Consider the following 18768-nt stretch of genomic DNA (forward strand, 5'->3'; position numbering starts at 1 on the left):
TTTGTGAACCATTGAAGAGTATGTTGCATGCCTTTTTTACTTCTTAATACCCTAGGGTGTATTTTCTAAGGATAAGGTATTCTTTTATGTAATCACAGTACCGTTATCAAATTCCAAAATTTAACATTGATACATACTTTAGTCTGTGTACACTTTATATTCCAATTCTGTAAATTTGATCGTATCTTGTATTTGGTTGTCCTTTCTTTTTAGTCTCCTTTAAAGTGGAAGAGTTCCTTAGCTTCTCTTTGTCTTTTATGCAGTTAAAGAATATAGGTAAGTTATTTTATAGAAAGTTTTTCAATTTGGATTTGCCTCATGATTTCAGGTTATTTATTTTCAGCCAGACTACTACAAAAGGTATGTGTCCCTCTCAGGATGCCCGTGGGGATATACATATGTCCGTTTGCCCCTCATTAGCGATTTTAATTTTGGCCAGGGTGTTGACTGGTTTATTCACTGTATAGTTACTGTTTTTCCCCTTACAATTAATAAGCAACCTGCAGGGAGATCCTAGCGTCGTGTTTTGCTTTTTCTTAATGAAAAGCTAAGTACAGTAATAATATATCTTTTCATTTGTATAGTGCTTTCTAGTTTGCCAAGCATTTTTTTTTTTTTTTTGGCTGTGTTGGGTCTTTGTTGCCATGTGGGCTTTCTCTGGTTGCAGCGAGTGGGGGTTACTCTTCGTTGTGGTGCGTGGGCTTGTCATTGCGGTGGCTTCTCTTGTTGCGGAGCACGGGCTCTAGGCACGCAGGCTTCAGTAGTTGTGGCATGAGGGCTGAGTAGTTGTGGCGAACAGGCTTAGTTGCTCTGCAGCATGTGGGATCTTCCTGGACCAGGGCTCGAACCTGTGTCCCTTGCCTGGGCAGGCAGTTTCTTAACCACTGTGCCACCAAGGAAGCCCCTGCCAAGCATTTTTATATACACCTTGCTTATTGCTTTCTTTAAAAAAAATTGCTTTTATTGTACTTCATTCTATTGCGTTTTTTACAAATCAAAGGTTTGTGGCAACCCTTTGTTGAGTAAGTCTATTGGCGCTATTTTTCCAATAGCATTTGCTTGCTTCATGTCTCTGTGTAACGTTTTGGTAATTCTCACAATATTTCAAACTTTTTCATTATTATTTGTTATGGTGATTTGTAATCAGTGATCTTTGATGTTAACTACTATGACTTTCTGAAGGCTCAGATGATGGTTAGCGTTTTTTAGCAATAAAGGTTTTTTTTTTTAAGGCAAACAACTTTTTATTGAAGTATGGTTGATTTAAAGTTTTTAAATTCAGGTATGTACATCGGTTTTTTTTAGATGTAATGCTGTTGTACACTTCATAAACTACAGGATAGCATAAACATAACTTTTACATGCACTGGGCAACCAGAAAAATTTGTGTGACTCGCTTTATTGTGGTGGTTTGGAACTGAACCTGCAGTATGTCTTAGGTATGCCTGTATTTTATAATCTTCTTTTAATCTTTATGGAAATAGTACCTATTTTATAGTTCTGGAAACTAAGACTCAGAAACATAGCTAGCTAGTAAGAGGTAGCGTTGGAATTCAAACCCTTGTTTTCTGAAGTTTTTTTTCTTTAACTAGCTACAGTTGCTTTTTTTAAAAAATTTATTTTTATTTATTTATTTATTTTTGGCTGCGTTGGGTTTTCGTTGCTGTGCACTGGCTTTCTCCAGTTGCGGTGAGCGGGGGCTACTCCTCGTTGCTGTGCGTGGGCTTCTCACTGCGGTGGCTTCTCTTGTTTCGGAGCACGGACTCTAGGTGCGCGGGCTTCAGCAGTTGTGGCTCGCGGGCTCTAGAGTGCAGGCTCAGTAGTTGTGGCACATGGGCTTAGTTGCTCCGCAGCATGTGGGATCTTCCCAGACCAAGGCCTGAACCCGTATCCCCTGCAATGGCAGGCGGATTCTTAACCTCTGCGCCACCAGGGAAGCCCTACAGTTGCCTTTTAAGTTGGTAGATAGACTGTTAACTCAGGGCATGGTCTATGTCTTGTTTACTGTGTTGTCAGTACTTCAGACTGTTGAATGAATAAATAACATATAGACATGAGTTGCTATCTGACTTAAGGGTCTTATATGGTAGTAGTTCTAATGTAACTGTATTACTTATTCACATATTTTATATTTATATATAAATATAGGTATATGTATAATGTGTAAGTATATATAGGTATATGATAATGTACATAATTACTTAGAGCTTAAAGCTTGTGTAGAAGGATTTTCTGATGCTTTGCATAACTGTAGCTAAGAGTTTTTTCAGATTAAAAAGTTAATGGATTTGCACATAGCGAAGAAAATTTAGCTTTCTTTTTCTTGGCCACACCACACGGCCTGTGGGACCTTAGTTTCCTGACCAGGGATTGAACCTGGGCCTTCAGTAGTGAGAGTGTGGAGTCCTAACCACTGGACCTCCGGGGGATTCCCCCAAATTTGGCTTTCGTAAAGGCATTAGGTGATAAAGATCAGTGAGGCAGATTTTCTGATATTAGTTCAATTCTTTTTCTAATTGTTAAACTAGTCTTGAAGATTTTGCTGATCGGAGGAAATGACTTAAAGTTTTTCTAAGGTCAACTTTTTCACCGATACTAGAATGTAGTGTTGGTTAATGTAATCTTTTGACCTGGTGAATTGGTAGAAGCTGGGCCCTATCCACGTTCACCTTTTTTTCCGCTCTTACTTTCTACTTTCTACCTCCCGTTCTTGGTTAAAGCTGGAGGGACTTAGGCATAGAACCTTGGTTAGAACACGAATTCATCCCTCGGCTTCAGTTATTGGGAGCCTGCTAGCTATCAGGAACCATGCTGGGGGGCTTCCCTGGTGGCGCAGTGGTTGAGAATCTGCCTGCCAATGCAGGGGACACGGGTTCGAGCCCTGGTCTGGGAAGATCCCACATGCCGCGGAGCAACTAGGCCCGTGAGCCACAACTACTGAGCCTGCGCGTCTGGAGCCTGTGCCCCGCAACAAGAGAGGCCACGACAGTGAAAGGCCCGCGCACCGCGATGAAGAGTGGCCCCCGCTTGCCGCAACTAGAGAAAGCCCTCGCATAGAAATGAAGACCCAACACAGCCAAAAATAAATAAATAAATAAATTAATTAAAAAAAAAAAAAAGAACCATGCTGGGTGCTGAGGTTAAAATGGTGAATTCAGATAGATGTGGTTGTTGTCATGGAGCACAATCCAGAGGTGATGAACTCTTATATCCCTTTGTATTAGTCATTTATATATTTAAATTGAATATATGTAAGAAAATCTTACTTATATCTGCTGAAACTTTTCTGGCAAGGGAGAAAATTCTGAGGACTCTTACTTAATGTATTATGTAAGTATAAGGTATGAGACTGAAAACTACTCAGTTAAGCATGTTCTGAAAATTGACTGATAGCTTTAATTTAAATTGAAGCCTTTTATTAAAGCCTGACCTAAGTAAATTACGTTCAGTATAAAGACTGCCATTTGCTTCCTATGGGGTTTTATGAATAGTTACTAGGAGTAGTGTCTTGGAAGTTATATATTACACGGCTCTTTTACATTCCCTTGTCTCCCACTCCCTCAAAAAAGTTTAATGTTATACATGCAAGTGCATATATATTTTTTTAACTTTTATTTTGAGGTAGAGATTTATAGAAAGTTGCAAAAATAGTATAGCCCTGTGTACTCTTCACTCAGTTTCCCCACAGTGACATCTTAGATAACTATCATACAATAGGAAAATGAGGAAATTGATATTGGGACGTTACTGTTGACTAGAATACAGGCCATGTACAGATATCACCTACATTTCTGTGTGTGTTTGTAGTTCTGTGCAGTTTTATCCCATATACAGTTTTGTTTAATCGCTACCACAATCAAGATACAGAACTGTTCCATCGCCACAGAACTCCTTAGTGCTACCTCTTTGTATTCACAGCCCATCCCCCCATCACTAGTTTTGTCATTTTGAGAATGCTGTAAGAATGCAATTATACAGTGTGTAATCTTTTGAGATGCATGTTTTAAAAATATAATTTGTTTTAATTGTAAGTGTAAAATAACATTTCAGAAAGGTTAGATGGTAGAAAAAAACAGATTTTGAATCTACCACTTTAATACAGTCATTATTTGGTGTTTTTTTTTTTTTTTTTTTTTTATTTATTTATTTTTGGCTGTGTTGGGTCTTCGTTTCTGTGTGAGGGCTTTCTCTAGTTGCGGCAAGCGGGGGCCACTCTTCATTGCGGTGCGCGGGCCTCTCACTGTCGCGGCCTCTCCCGTTGCGGAGCACAGGCTCCAGACGCGCAGGCTCAGTAGTTGTGGCTTACGGGCTTAGTTGCTCCGCGGCATGTGGGATCTTCCCAGACCAGGGCTCGAACCGTGTCCCCTGCATTGGCAGGCAGACTCCCAACCACTGCGCCACCAGGGAAGCCCGTGGTGTTTTTTTTACGTCCCGTTTTTATGATGTTTTATATCATAGTGTATGCTCAATTTTGTTTGCTTTTTAAAAAAATTTTTTTTATTTTTTGGCTGCACTGCGTGGCATGTGGGATCTTAGTTCCATGACCAGGGATCGAACCTGTGCCCCCTGCAGTGGAAGTGTGGAGTCTTAACTACTGGACTGCCAGGGAATTCCCTTGTTTGCTTTTTTAAAATTTTCTAATTTTTAAAAGTTTTTTTAAAACATTTTATTTATTTTGGGCTGTGTTGGGTCTTAGTTGCTGTGCATGGGCTTTCTCTAGTTGCGGCGAGCAGGGGCTACTCTTCGTTGTAGTGTGTGGGCTTCTCATTGCGGTGGCTTCTCTTGTTGCAGAGCATGGGCTCTAGGTGTGTGTGCTTCAGTAGTTGTGGTGCACGGGCTCAGTAGTTGTGGCTTGCAGGTCAGTAGTTGTGGTGCATGGGCTTAGGTGCTCTGCGGTATGTGGGATCTTCCTGGACCAGGGATCGAACCCATGTCCCTTGCATTGGCAGGTGGATTTTTAACCACTACACCAACGGGGAAGTCCCTCGTTGTTTGCTTTTTTAAACTTAATATTATATTAAGTATTTCCTGTGTTATCATCATACTTAATTTTTGCTATTATAAGAAACGTTGCAGAAAACACCCAAGAGTATATATTTTTTCATATTTTTAGTTATTTCCTTATAGCAGATTCCCAGGTGTGTGATACTGAGCCAAAGGATATGAAGGCTTATTAATCCTGAGACATTCAGTCAAATTGCTTTTCAAAAGGACGGTATTACTAGTACTGTTTCACTGTATCTTTGTTGGATTGGATATTAGTGTTACTTTTCCCCCCTTAACTTAGTAAGGTGAAAAGGTACTTCATTGTTCTAATTTTAGAGTGCATTTCTGTATGTAACAGTTTTTCCATGAAGAGTAAAATTGACTGTAATGTCAAAATGACATGAACTTTTAAAAAGGTGATTTTGCTTTTAAGTAATTTGGAAAAGCATTTTAATATCTGTGCCAGTGTTAGCGGTTCTGAGCAGAAGTTGAATCACCACATCCTTCTCTTTACCTTGCCTGTAACCTCTTCAGTTTATAGGTTTGTTACCTACAGAATGATTACCAGTTTCTGCTTTGCTTCCTCTCTGGTTTCTGCCATTATCACCTCCTAGTTACTCTCCTCAGTCTGGATCCTTGACCTTTTCCTCTGTTTGTTCCCTCTTCAGAGAGCTGCTGCTCCCTCCACTGGCACCACACACCAGCATCTCATTGACTTTTCCTACTTTCTTGTCAGCTTTAGATGCCAGGTCACTCTGATATGTTAGTACATTACCTGCATTACTGTAATGTTATCCTTACAGTGTAACCCTGGGAGCCCACAGTCTCAGTAGTATTGTACGTCTTCACTTTTTTGATGGCCACCACAGAGTTATTTGGTTAATCGTGTATGGAGTATGTATAGTGTACCCAAATATAAAAATAACAGAATAACAAGGAAATTGTGCACCTTTTACTTTTCTGTTTTGGAAGAAAGCATTACTATAGAGTAGTAGTCATACCATCAGGGTACTAATAAAACCCTTAAAGTAAAACAGAAGTTTTAATTTGAATGTCATTAAGTGCCAGCACTGTGCTTAATTTTATTTAGTCGTCATAATATTCCTGTAAATTTTTGAGGTAGCTACATGTGAAGATCTCATATGTGATGTTGAGTAAGTAGAAAGTTGGAAAAGTTGGTTAGCAGGGAATCATAAAAAATGATATATATTTTTAATTTTAACTCGAATATACATTCCTTCACCATTTTTCCCCCCTATAGGCTCAGGGCTTTTCTTTATGGATGGGTCCTTTCATTAGAGTTCTGAGTTGTCTTTTTAGCATAAGCCACACCCATGAGGCATTTATCTATTAAGTATCGCTGTCTAAGATAGAACAGAGAATTTATTTTATTTTATTTTTTTAGTTTTTTTTTTATTGGAGTATAGTTGCTTTACAATATTGTGTTAGTTTATACTGTACAGCATAGTGAATCAGCTATACGTATACATATATCCCCCCTTTTTTGGATTTCCTTCCCATTTAGATCACCACAGAGCATTGAGTTCCCTGTGCTATACAGTAGATTCTCATTAGTTATCTATTTTATACATAGTATCAATTATGTATATATGTCAATCCCAGTCTCCCAATTCATTCCCCCTTCCCACCCCCCCGGTATGCATATGTTTTAGAACAGAGAATTTAAAGGCACTTTTAATGTATTAAATAAAATCCTTCTACAGTTTTATGCTTTTTCCGCTATTCTCTTAAAGCTGTTTTACATACATATAACTCTATAATAACTTCCAAAAAATAAGTAGCCTTTGAATCTTTTTGAACTTTTCAACATAATTTTCAGAGAAACAACCCCTTTCACGCTCATAATTCATCAGTTTACATAATCTTAAATTACATAATTACAATAACAAGTGCAGTTGGCATACATGGGTTTGGGAACAAACAGCTGGCTCTTGTTAAGCCTCCAGCTCATTTAGTGAGAGTAGAAGGGTGAGGACACAGTAAGAAAGTGGTTGACTTAGAGGACTACCAGGTGCAAGTGGTCAGCCTATGATGGACATCAGGAAGTGATTTATGGAGGAATTTAAGCTCTTTATTTCTCTAAGTTGATAAAGTAGAGGTCCTGTTAGATGAGTTTCTATTGAATTATTATTCTCATTTCTGTTTTATAGAGGAAAGCACTGAGGCTTCAGAGTTAAGTAAGATTCCCAAGGTCAGGCAGGTAATAAATGATGGAGCCCTAGGACTTATGAACAAATTGGACTTAGGAACGTGCTCTCGGAACAGAACTCGTTCGTATGTAGGGGACTTACTGTACTGTAATAGGTTTATAATACTCTTTCCAAATTAATACATAAAAAACAAAAAATAAAGAAAACATTTTTAATCTTACAGTACACTACCTTGAAAAGTACAGTAGTACAGTACAACAGCTGGCATACAGGGGCTGGCATCGAGTGAACAGGTAAAAAAGAATTACTGACTGGAGAGGGAGATGAGGAGGGAGATGGTAGAGCTGAAGGATCCTCAGCAATAGGAGACAGGGTAAGCTGCAATTTCACTCACATCCTGGGCTTGAAATAAAGATACTGTACTACTGTACTCTGTACAGTGAAGTACACAAAAGCACAACCACTTGTAGAGGATGCACGTACGTGACAATGTACGCACATGACAGTGTACGCCAGATACATGAACTAACTTACGTGATTGGACGTGTGAACGCATGTTCATATCTTTGAACATTTGCAGCTTGAAGGTTCATATGTAGGGGGCTTACTGGATTTGTATCTAGATCTGTATAAGGCTCAAATATAGCATGTCCTTTTGCCTCCTGTGCAGGTGCTAGATGCCTTTTAGGTCATCTTATTTACCCAGTCATTAAGTACTCTCGAGTGGTCTTCAGGTATGTTTGGGGTTGTGTTTTTGCAGTTATCCCACATCTTGGGCCCTTCTTTCATTTTCCTCCTTAGTGTTTCTTTTGTACTAACTATGTAAAGAATGAGGGTGCATCCCAAGGTGAAAATTAGGCTTACAGTCATTTGTTTTTATTTTATATTGGCTATGTATATGTGAGAACAAGACTAAGATCTTGCAGTGTTGTAACTCCTAAGGTAATTGTGAAATAAAAGAATGTAAAGGGGAAAAATGGAGTGGGGAACAGACATAAACTTTGTTCTTCCTTCTGTTAAATTTCCTTCTTAGTTTGGAATGTGATCAATCTTTATCTGTCCATTACTTGTTATTTCATGAAGCATCAGTTGAGCCACTAGGATCTAAAGAAACGGATATGTATATAGTTAGTGTAAAAAGTTATATTTCAGACAGTATGTGAGGCTTTTAGGCTATTTAAATCTTGAAAATAGCTTAAAGAACTCTCAGTTCTACCTTAGGTGGTACTCGACTCAGGATTGAAACCCATTGATACGAATTTAAATGTTCATTTGTGTGGTTGTTAATCTGTAACTTTGGTATGATTATAATTAATATGATGATTAGTATTACTCTTTAGTTAAGTTTATCAAGTACCTCGGACACTCTTGAGCCATAGTAAATTGTTTACTAGTAAATATAAAATAAAATAGAATAAAAAAGAAACTTATCAGTTGATAACATTCTTCTCCTTTCCCTTTGTAAATGTCAAGATATATGAACTCCACATATTAATTCTAAGGCACTTTTTCCTCCTAGTTTTTTTTAAAAAATAAATCTATTTATTTATTTTTGGCTGAGTTGGGTCTTTGTTGCTGTGCGTGGGCTTCCTCTAGTTGCACCGAGCGGGGGCTACTGTTCGTTGCAGTGCGCGGGCTTCTCATTGAGGTGGCTTCTCTTGTGGAGCACAGGCTCTAGGCGTTGGGACTTCAGTAGTTGTGGCTCATGGGCTGTAGAGCGCAGGCTCAGTAGTTGTGGCACCCGGGCTTAGTTGCTCCGTGGGTGGGATCTTCCTGGACTAGGGCTCCAACCTGTGTCCCCTGTATTGGCAGGCGGATTCTTAAGCACTGTGCCACCAGGGAAGCCCTCCTGCTTTCTTAAGTGTAACTTTATTTCGTGATTTTTATTTCTTTTTCTTTTTTGACATTAGTCCAGGTGAATCTGGCAAAGGAATATACTAATTTTTTTTTGATATGCCAGCTAGCACCTTTCACTTACTGAGATATATTCTAGCCTTCAGAATACTGTAATCGGTTATGACAACACACCTTTGAGCTACATTTTTTAAACAAGTCATTAAGTCTGTAAAATTTAAATTGTACATAGTGATATACCTGTGTGATTAGATGGCTAAGTCATAAATGTCATAGTGTTGTTAACAAGAGACCCCAAAAATGGTATTTTTTTCCACAAAAAATAAATATGATCCTCTTCCTAAATGTTACCATGTTATGTACACCCCCCCCCCCCCCGCCCATCAAGATTTTTTTCCCCTATTTTCCTGGTTTTATAATTGGATTTGAATCAGAGGAAGAGGGAACCAGATTAGTATTAGCTGCTGTTATATTAATTGTTCTCTTTAGCAGCAAAACCAAAAATCATATGAAAAAGTAACATTTAAAAATAAGCTTGAAAAAGAGTTTGAATTGTTTCTTTCAGTTGCTTGAGTTTTAATTACTGAGGGACTGCTGTGTTCAATCTTACTTGGAATTTAAGAGATAAAGAGAAAAATTCTGATAGAAAAATATCTTAAATGTTCTTTTGACATTTGAAACATTGCCCGTGACTTTGTCCTCCCCCTTCCCCTTGTTTTTTAGCCTTTTGGATTTGAATGATTTTGGCCCTTCTTAGGTTCTTTACAAAATATTTCTGGTGCATGTACCCATTTGAGATCTAGACCCTAACCAGAAATTCCAGCCAGATAGTTTTTTTTTTTCCTTTTGGCGAAGCACGGTTTTCAGAGTGCTGACAAAATTATACTGCATCCAATTTTATTTCTGTAATAAAGGTTGCTTTGGGTAAGATAAATTCTTCACCTCTTTCTTCCCCTATTATACTTTGTTTTGATTGAGGCAGAGTTGCCATAGTTGTACCTCTTCTTACTAAAGAGGAAATGAGCCTTCTACCCTGTATGTTGGTTATTGGTAACCTCTAGTAGCCCAGAGTCTCAGTCCTGATTAACATTGCCTACAGATGAGGAAAGTAGAACTGTTTATGCATCAGAGGATTGGAGAGAATTGTCCAAATTCTTTAACAAATTTTTAGCTTACTCATTTTTAATAAAAGGGTAATATGTGTACATGATTTAAAAGTCAAAGGTGCAAAAGGGTATATTGTGAAAACAAGTCTCATTTCCCATCTCCCTGTCTACTAGGTCCCCTCCCCTGAGGCAACTGCTGTTTGTAGCAAGTTTCTTCCTACATTTACAACCATATCCACTCTTTTTATTGGTTACATAGTATTCATTGTATTGAATATACTGTACATTCCGTTTTCGGTTGATATGTAGCTTTTTTTTTTTATCTTTTCCTTTTATAAAGCAGCAGTGAGTATTGTATACATACATCACACCTGTGTAAATATATCAGTACTTTGAATCTTAGAAGTGGAATCTCTGTGCCAATAGATATATGCATTAAACATTTTAATAGGTATTACCAAATTATTCTTCATGGTATATTCATTTCTAAAGTTAGAATATTGGTTTTATAATATATTCTTTGCAAAAGTGTGATCACTGGTTGGTAATATGCTGTTTATAACCAGATTTATTTTCTTTCCTTTTATTAGTTATGTGGTTGTAAGCACGGTTCACTCATGTTGCACAAGCTACTGGCATTCACTTGTTTACTTTGTCAAAAATCTATTGTTTTAATCACTAGCAGTCACTGTAATTTGACTCTTTGATATAGGTAGCCTCTATCTTGTAAATGAATTTTTTTTTTTTAATGAATTGTTTTAAAAAAGATTGTGGCTAGAGGCTTGGGGTGGGGGAAATGGGGAATTAAAAAAAAGGAATTTGGGATTAGGAGCCTGTTTTTCCAATAAGTCATAAAAATGATATTTAGCTTAATTACTAGGTCAGGCAATAAAAAATGTTGTAACTCATTATATCACAATATATTCGAATCATCCTTTATAAGACTGGTGGAAATTCATTCATCTTGTTGCATTCCTCTCTTAGGGAACTGGGTCTACCCAAAATCTAGGCCCTTGTTTGTGACTTCCATTACCTGGGACAGGAGAGTAGGGGTTAGACAGGGTGACGCTTGGGGAGCAGTGAATGAGTTAGGGGTAAAAGAAGGAGAAATAGCAATAGAATGAGCGTAAGGTGCTTTTATTCCTTCCGTTTGTTGCTACTCTGCAGTGCTGGGGCAGGATAAGGGAGGGAGCCAGGAAATGGGAAAGATGGGATTTTCTTTCCCTTTCTTTCAAGTATCAGTACTTTCCTCTTTTACTAGTCCCATTCACAGGATCCTGATACCTGGGATTCAGGTGAGTTGAGATGAATTATGATTTGACGGAGGTGATGGAGAGGGATGAAAGTGAAAATACCTGTACTTGTCAGGAAGGTTTATAGAGTCTGAGAATAGGGATACAGAATGGAAAAGAAGAGTTCTTGTGATAAGACAAAGAACCATCTGTATGTCAAGTATTTATAGCTTGTTCTTTTCTTTCTTTTTTTTTTTGGAGGCAAGTGGGTGGGCAGTGTTGAGGGCATTTTAAGCATTGTTTTTGGGGGAGAGGCTCGTAACATCTTGGCTCCATGTGTATTTTTTTTAGAGTATTCTAACCATTTTTCCCTAAAGTGAAAACATACACAAAGGCTCTGATTTAAAGAGAATGTTCTATTATATCTCAGTTGGTTTAAAGTTATCTGTGCTGGTCTCACTTGAAGTGGTAGCAATAATTCTCTTTCCATTCAGTTCCATGGTGGGGCAAACCAGAGTTGACTATACAGCTGTTGTCCTTAAGACATGTCTAAATTTCTCAGTCTATTTATGAGCATCAACAAACACTTTGTGCATACTTTGTGCCATGGGTTGAATGGGTCTATTTTCCTTTAATTTAGCTTAAAACTAGTAATGGAATTCCTGAGGTTTTGAGAGGAACAGTGTTAGCAAACTTAGTTTTGAAACTAAAGGCAAATTAAGATACCAAGCAAAACAGAAGGAGACTATTGCTTTAGAAAGGGATCTTAAAACTCTGCTGACACTTGCAAACCCAGTGTCTTATATTTATATAAGCTTTAGATAGGAACTGCTATTTTTCTAAAATTGTTGGTTTAAAAATAATTGTTACATTAGTGCATTTAAAAAGTTGCTTCTAACACACTTTTGGTATGCTTGAGCTCAGCCTTTTCAGCAGTGTATTTCAGACATTTGAGCATCAGCCTTTTTGGTCTTATTCTGTCTCAGACCATTTAAAATAATTAAGATGGATTGTGGATGTCAGGAATTTGATAAGCTTCCATTAAAATCTAATGTGTTTTTTAAAATTGCTTAAAATGGCCTTTGAACCTGTTAAAATATGCTACCATCATCTGAATTATGAAATTTAGCTGAGTACTGCTAAAATGACAATTGATAGCACTTGACATTTTGATGTTTGTTCTTTAAGTGTACTGTTTCATTGCCTTTGGAAGATATTAGCAGCATGTACTCTGAAGGATTATACTAATTAAAAATAGGACTTTCCCTGATTAAATCTATTTAATTCTAACTTTTTTTGTGCATCCCACTAATATTCATTTGTGACCTCAGCTATTCATGTGAATTTTACCCATGAGATTTTTTTGAGTGCCTACTGTGTGTTAAATCTCTCTATATATTTTGTTTTGTTGTTAGATATCTCTTACTATTTTAAAATGTCTCCAGGACAAGAGTTATGTTTTCTTACATTCTTTGGGTATTCTGTACTGTGCAATGCGATGACTGCTTTGTTATGGTGGGTAGATACTTAGAGCTTATTTGCTCATTTGGCCATTTAACAGATGGTATCCTCAGCCTCTACAACTCAGTGCTTCCTTTGTTGTAGAGGCTGAGGATACCAAGTCCAATAAGAACTCTGCCTTCAAGTTGCTTAGACTTTGATAGGAGATTCAGAAAATAAATCAGAGTACCATGCGTCATTCATAGTTTGAAGTTATCTTTGAGAGGTCCACAGCTCTACCTCTGATAGAGAAGATTTTTTTTTTAAGTATTTTTATTTATTTATTTATTTTTAAAGTAATCTTCTATTTATTTTTATACTTTTATTTTTGGCTGTGTTGGGTCTTCGTTTCTGTGCGAGGGCTTTCTCTAGTTGCGGCAAGCGGGGGCCACTCTTCATCGCGGTGCGTGGGCCTCTTCACCATCGCGGCCTCTCTTGTTGCGAAGCACAGGCTCCAGACGTGCAGGCTCAGTAGTTGTGGCTCATGGGCCTAGTTGCTCCGCGGCACGTGGGATCTTCCCAGACCAGGGCTCGAACCCGTGTCCCCTGCATTGGCAGGCAGATTCTCAACCACTGCGCCACCAGGGAAGCCTGAGAAGATTTTTGTACTCACTCTGAAGAATGGAAACTAACATTTGTAAAGTGTCTAAAGGTTTCTATATCAATTTATCCTCCTAAATCCTTCAACATGAGCATGCTATCCATTTTATACATGAGGAAACTTAGAGAAGTCGCATAATTTGTTGAAGGTCATTTAGATAATAAGTTGGAACGGTGGGATTCTAACTTAGTGTTCTTCCTTTTATACCCAGGTTTCTTAACTTTAGCACTATTGACATTTTGGGCCAGGTTATTCTTTGTTGTGGGGGACTGTCCTATGCCCTATAGGATGTTCAGCAGTATTCCTGGCTGAACTCCGGGCCAGGAGTAGGGTAAAGAAAGGAGGCATCTGGAGCACAAAATTTAAGGAATCACTCACTCTCAGGATCTTTTAAGTGCTGACTCAGCATTTAATCCTCACAACATTTGAGAAAGTTCTCCCACACCAGCCTATTGATTCTAGGTTTTCATTCAGTATTCTCTGGTAAGGACATGAGGACTAAATGGCATTTAGATGTTCCTTGGGAGGTGAAGAGCAGTGATTAGCAGGGGCTTTTTGCCTAATTTGTCTCTCTCATCCCAGAACATATGCTCTTGGGCAAAAGTGACTAATAAGAAATGGCATTCATAGGTGCTAAGTAAATACCTTCTAAGTAGTACAGAGCTTAGAATCTTTAGGTGATATGTTACAGAACAAAGAAACTAGTTGCTTCAAACAAATGAAAACTTACAGCAAAAATTGTACATTGAATATACTCAGTCTAATTAATTTGGTCCTGGTGGTCTAGCACTTACCTGCTGATACTGATTTTATACTGTTAGAAATCATGTTAATTATTTTCTCATGCCTCTGCTTCAGTATAAGTATATTCTTGTTGTATGGATACATCCATTAATACCTTTTGATTAACTGGACTGTAGCTTGCATGCTAAACACAATCTTGGTAGTTTGTGTAGTTCTCTAGAATGGAGTCTTTCAAAAATGAAGGATGTAATAAAAACTTGAATTTTAGGAGAACTGAGCAATAGTGCCTAACAGAATTATTAATAGTATCTAGATTTGGAGTCTTAAGTAGTTAGTTTTAACTTATATTTAACTTTCTGTTAAGCATGACTATTTGACCCATGATAATACTATTTTTTTCTTTTCTGTTTTTTTTTTTTTGTCTGCGTTGGGTCTTCATTGCTGCGCACGGGCTCTCTCTAGTTGCGGCGAGTGGGGGCTACTCTTCGTTGTGGTGCGCGGGCTTCTCATTGCGGTGGCTTCTCTTGTTGCGGAGCACGGGCTCTGGGTGCATGGGCTTCAGTAGTTGTGGCATGCGGGCTCAGTAGATGTGGTGTGCGGGCTCTAGAGCGCAGGCTCAGTAGTTGCGGCGCACGGGCTTAGTTGCTCCGTGGCATGTGGGATCTTCCCAGACCAGGGCTTGAACCCGTGTCCCCTGCATTGGCAGGCGGATTCTTAACCACTGTGCCACCTGGGAAGCCCATCTTTTCTTTTTATATTGGTAAGATTGGGGCTAGATTACAGAAGTCCTTAAAAAGCTGGTAGAGTAGGCAGCTCTTGCTATTGGGTTGGCCAAAAAGTTCGTTCAGGTTTTTTGGTGCAAGGTTAGGAACTTTTTGGCCAACCCAGTATTATAGGCAATAGAGAGCCATTAAAAATTGTCTCTTATTTCTAGACCCAAATCTAAAGGGTTTTTTTATGTGGTTAGTTCAGGCCCACTTGGATAATTCCCCATCATAAGTCAACTTTCTTAAAGTTAACCTAATCATGGGAGTGAAATCCCATCGTATTTGCAGCCCCAAGGATTATGCAGGGTAATACACCAGGGAGCAGGGATCCTGGGTCTTTGAATTCTGCCTATTGCCGACAGTCCTCGTTGTATAGCTGACAGTAAGTATTGCAGTTGCCTCTGTTGTGTCAGTCCTCCTTAATACATTTATCAGTGGCCACAGATGGTGAGCTTCTGCAGCAGTGGTAATAGATTTCCCTTTGGGCTCCTAAGAGGAGTTTGGGCAGAAGTAGCTAGCAGGAAGTAGCCAAGTGGTAGAGCAGTGTCTCTACATTTTCCTTTTCAGTACTAGGAGGGAGATGGGTAATGGTGGCTCAGATGCATTATATCAGTCAATGAGCAATGTATCCCATAAGTTTTTATTTATGTTTTAAAATATACAGGTAGTCTTAGTTACATCTAAACAAGAATACCACTTAAAAAACTTGTAGTGGAGCATAAAAGTTATTAGACATGGAGCTATGTTTCTGCCAATAACTCGATATTTTGAGGACAGATAGTATCCCATTTCCAATTTGAGATTGGGTACAAAAATATCCTAGGGCTGAGAATAGGCATAGTAAATTGCACCAACAAAAACCTTTTGTGAATTTACAGTGGAGGAAAAGTCTTCATTGAGTGTGCATGGAAAAATGTGATATAAACTCTTCATGCTTTAGTATAGTAGATGGGACCTCATATTTTATATTAATTACTCTGTATGATTAATTTTCAATGCAGATTCCAAAAGTGTTTTTGCACATGAGTTACTTATCTTTTTTTTTTTTTCCTGTTATCTTCATCTTTGGTTACTTAGAATCCTCCTCCCCCTTCTGTTCCAGAAGTGTAGCATTAGTTTTTCTTCTCTTATTTTTATCTTCATACTTACTTTGATTAATGCTTTTACTTTAACCTTAAATTTTCTCCTAGTGCTTTAAAAAAAATTATGAGACAGTAAAGTTATCTTCAGATGTCTCTTATTTTCACTCTAGCACTGTTGAGTTGGCCTTTAAGACATGCTTATTTTGCATAAGTTTCTCTTCATGGAGAAGAGTCACTTATAGCATTAACATTTCTAGGAATTGTTTCAAAATTTAGTTTATTGTCTTAATGTTAATAAGACTTCCAGAAGTCTGTTTTTTGTCCCATATCCCCAAAGAATGTATTTGATTTTGTTGTTTTACTTGGGTTCTGTAGCATTTAGTTTGATCCCAGATATTTCAAAAAATTATAATTAACTTTTAGTCTTCCTTCTAGTTTATCCAGTAATTTAGAATAGTACTGCAAATACAATTATGCTGATAAGTTGGGAAAGTACTGATATGTATTCTTCAGTGGAAATAATTTTAATAAGATATTAATACTGTTAACTACTAAATATATTTAAGGAGATTGCTTAATAAATGTTAATACTGTATTCAGCTACTAGGTAAAACTTTGTGGTGGAAGCAATAAAACATTGTATGAGTTAATTTTTGGTAAGTTATAGAAATTTGTATAGGCTTTTATACAGTTACCAGTGAAATGTAACTGAAGTTAATTAGTATCTAACCCTGACTATTAGAGTATACAATTTTGTTGGTCAAATATTTAACTAGTGTGATCTATAATCATTGAAACAAACTAATAATACATAAAAGTCAATGTTCTGTGTGTGTATGAACTGATACATTTTCAGAGAATTAAAAATAATAGATTCCTGAATGGCTAATAAAGTACTTTAGTGATTGTTACTATTCATTATTGATTTTCTGAATATTATTGATAAAACACTGATCCCAATTTCTGTTTTGCTCTTGATATCCACTACAATTATTTCCTTGGTGATAGGCTTGTATAATTTAATGTTAATCTAAGGCATAATCGAAGATGTGTGCTAAAGGTCACATAACATATCCAAAGGTAAGTAGAAATAGTGATCCATCTACAAATACGTGGCTGCTTAGTGGAGTGGTTTAAGAGCATGGATATTATCTAAGACTCTACTGAGCTGGACATGGCAGGCTGAACTGCTTAGTGAAAGAGGTCATTCAACTAAGAAATGGTTAAATGGCAGAGCTGGGCTTAAGACCCTGATCCTCCACTTCAGGTACATTGCTTTTGTACTGCGCCACAGCTGCCTTAGAGGGCTGAAGGTTGTTTTCGGCTCTTTTGTGCCTCCATTTAGAACTCCTTTTCCCTCCTCCTCTCGGTCACACATGAAAACACAGGTAAAAATATTGAAAGAAAACTTGGTTACACCCTTCTGTATACTGGATAAATTGGATCAATTAAGTAGTGGATCCTCATGGAAGGGGGAGGGAGCGCCTGGCTACTGCTCAGGGGTTTTGGGTGGGAGTGTAGTGGGAGAGCATGAGAGTCTTCTGTCTTTGGGTGTGGGAAAAGAGAAAGAAGTGAGAGAGGATGTAAGGAACCATGACTCTCAGGTGCTGGACCAAGGAGTGTTTTTCAATTTGTGATGAATATTAATTTAGATTGGGGTACACTAGTGAACATAGATACCATTTGTAGATGTATAAAAACTAATAGGATCTTACCAATTTAGAGAAGGAAAATTTTAGGGTAGGTGTAAAAAGTAATATTATAATTCCTGAGAAAGCTTATAATAAGTTTGTGACTAATAACTGTATGGCATAATGACTTGTGCATTCCATGACTGTGTTTATTTTATAGCGTTTCATTTAGATATATTATTTTTCTTTGATTTTCCGTCTCTATTTAGGTAGCTATCAGCATACAATCAAAATAATTTAGATAAAACAATGAAGAAGTTCTATATATGAATTCCTTGGAACCGTGACTTTAGCTCTGAAGTTTGTTGCTTGGGCAGAATGGCCTGTTGGCTAAAGGAATAGTCCTAGAATAGTAACATATCTCAGTTTAGTGGGAAGGCCATGGTTCTGGCTGTAAAAGTTTTGTGGTCTTAACTGAGACCCATTTGGCCGTTGTGTATTATAGCATACTTACTTTAAGATGGACATCTTTTTTTATAGCATCCTAATGTTTTTGGTTTTAGGAAATTGAGGTTGATAATGAAGTCCAGTGTAAAATACTTAATACATAAAATAGTGTGTAGTATAGTAATGCATAGATTATAGGACTGGGAATCAGAAAGTCTCAGCTGTCCTTATGTAGTTTATGTCCCTATGTAGTTTAAGTATACAGCAAAATTGAGAGAGAGAACAAGAGAGAGACCGGGACATTGATCTTTCTCCTTTATTTCTTCAAATGTTTCTCTACTTCTTTGAGACCCAGTTCAATGTCTTCTTCCTCTCTCAAGGCAACTGTTATCTTCCTCTTCTCTAAATTTACCCTTTATATTTTGTAGTTTAGTACTTAGTCATTTAGTTTTTTATATTGTTCATGAATTGTTTTCATGTCTTGGTCTTGGCAACCCCACCACACACACTTCTTACCTCTCCTCGTGCACTGCTAAATCTCACACTCTTTGAGTGCAGGAGTCTTGTCGCATAGGAATTTCTCCGTCATGTTCTCTGACACGTGGGCACTCAGTGACGAAAACTTGAGGTTTTCTTTGGTTGCTCTA

At 37.7% G+C, this 18768-nt stretch overlaps 1 protein-coding gene across 5 annotated transcripts in view; it reads left to right on the forward strand.

The window, feature by feature from the left end:
- The window catches only part of FRS2 (fibroblast growth factor receptor substrate 2), a 121437-nt gene that overhangs the window by 10002 nt on the left and 92667 nt on the right, over positions 1 to 18768 (forward strand). Inside the window, exon 2 of one of the 5 annotated variants that reach the window (XM_068560342.1) lies at positions 214 to 276. The exons of the other annotated variants lie outside the window; for them this stretch is intronic. The gene's annotated coding sequence lies outside the window, so the exon portion shown is untranslated. The remainder of the gene's footprint in view (positions 1 to 213; positions 277 to 18768) is intronic. 5 annotated transcript variants of the gene reach the window in all.

This window comes from Eschrichtius robustus, chromosome 13, assembly GCF_028021215.1.
Source record: "Eschrichtius robustus isolate mEscRob2 chromosome 13, mEscRob2.pri, whole genome shotgun sequence".
Lineage (NCBI taxonomy): Eukaryota > Metazoa > Chordata > Mammalia > Artiodactyla > Eschrichtiidae > Eschrichtius > Eschrichtius robustus.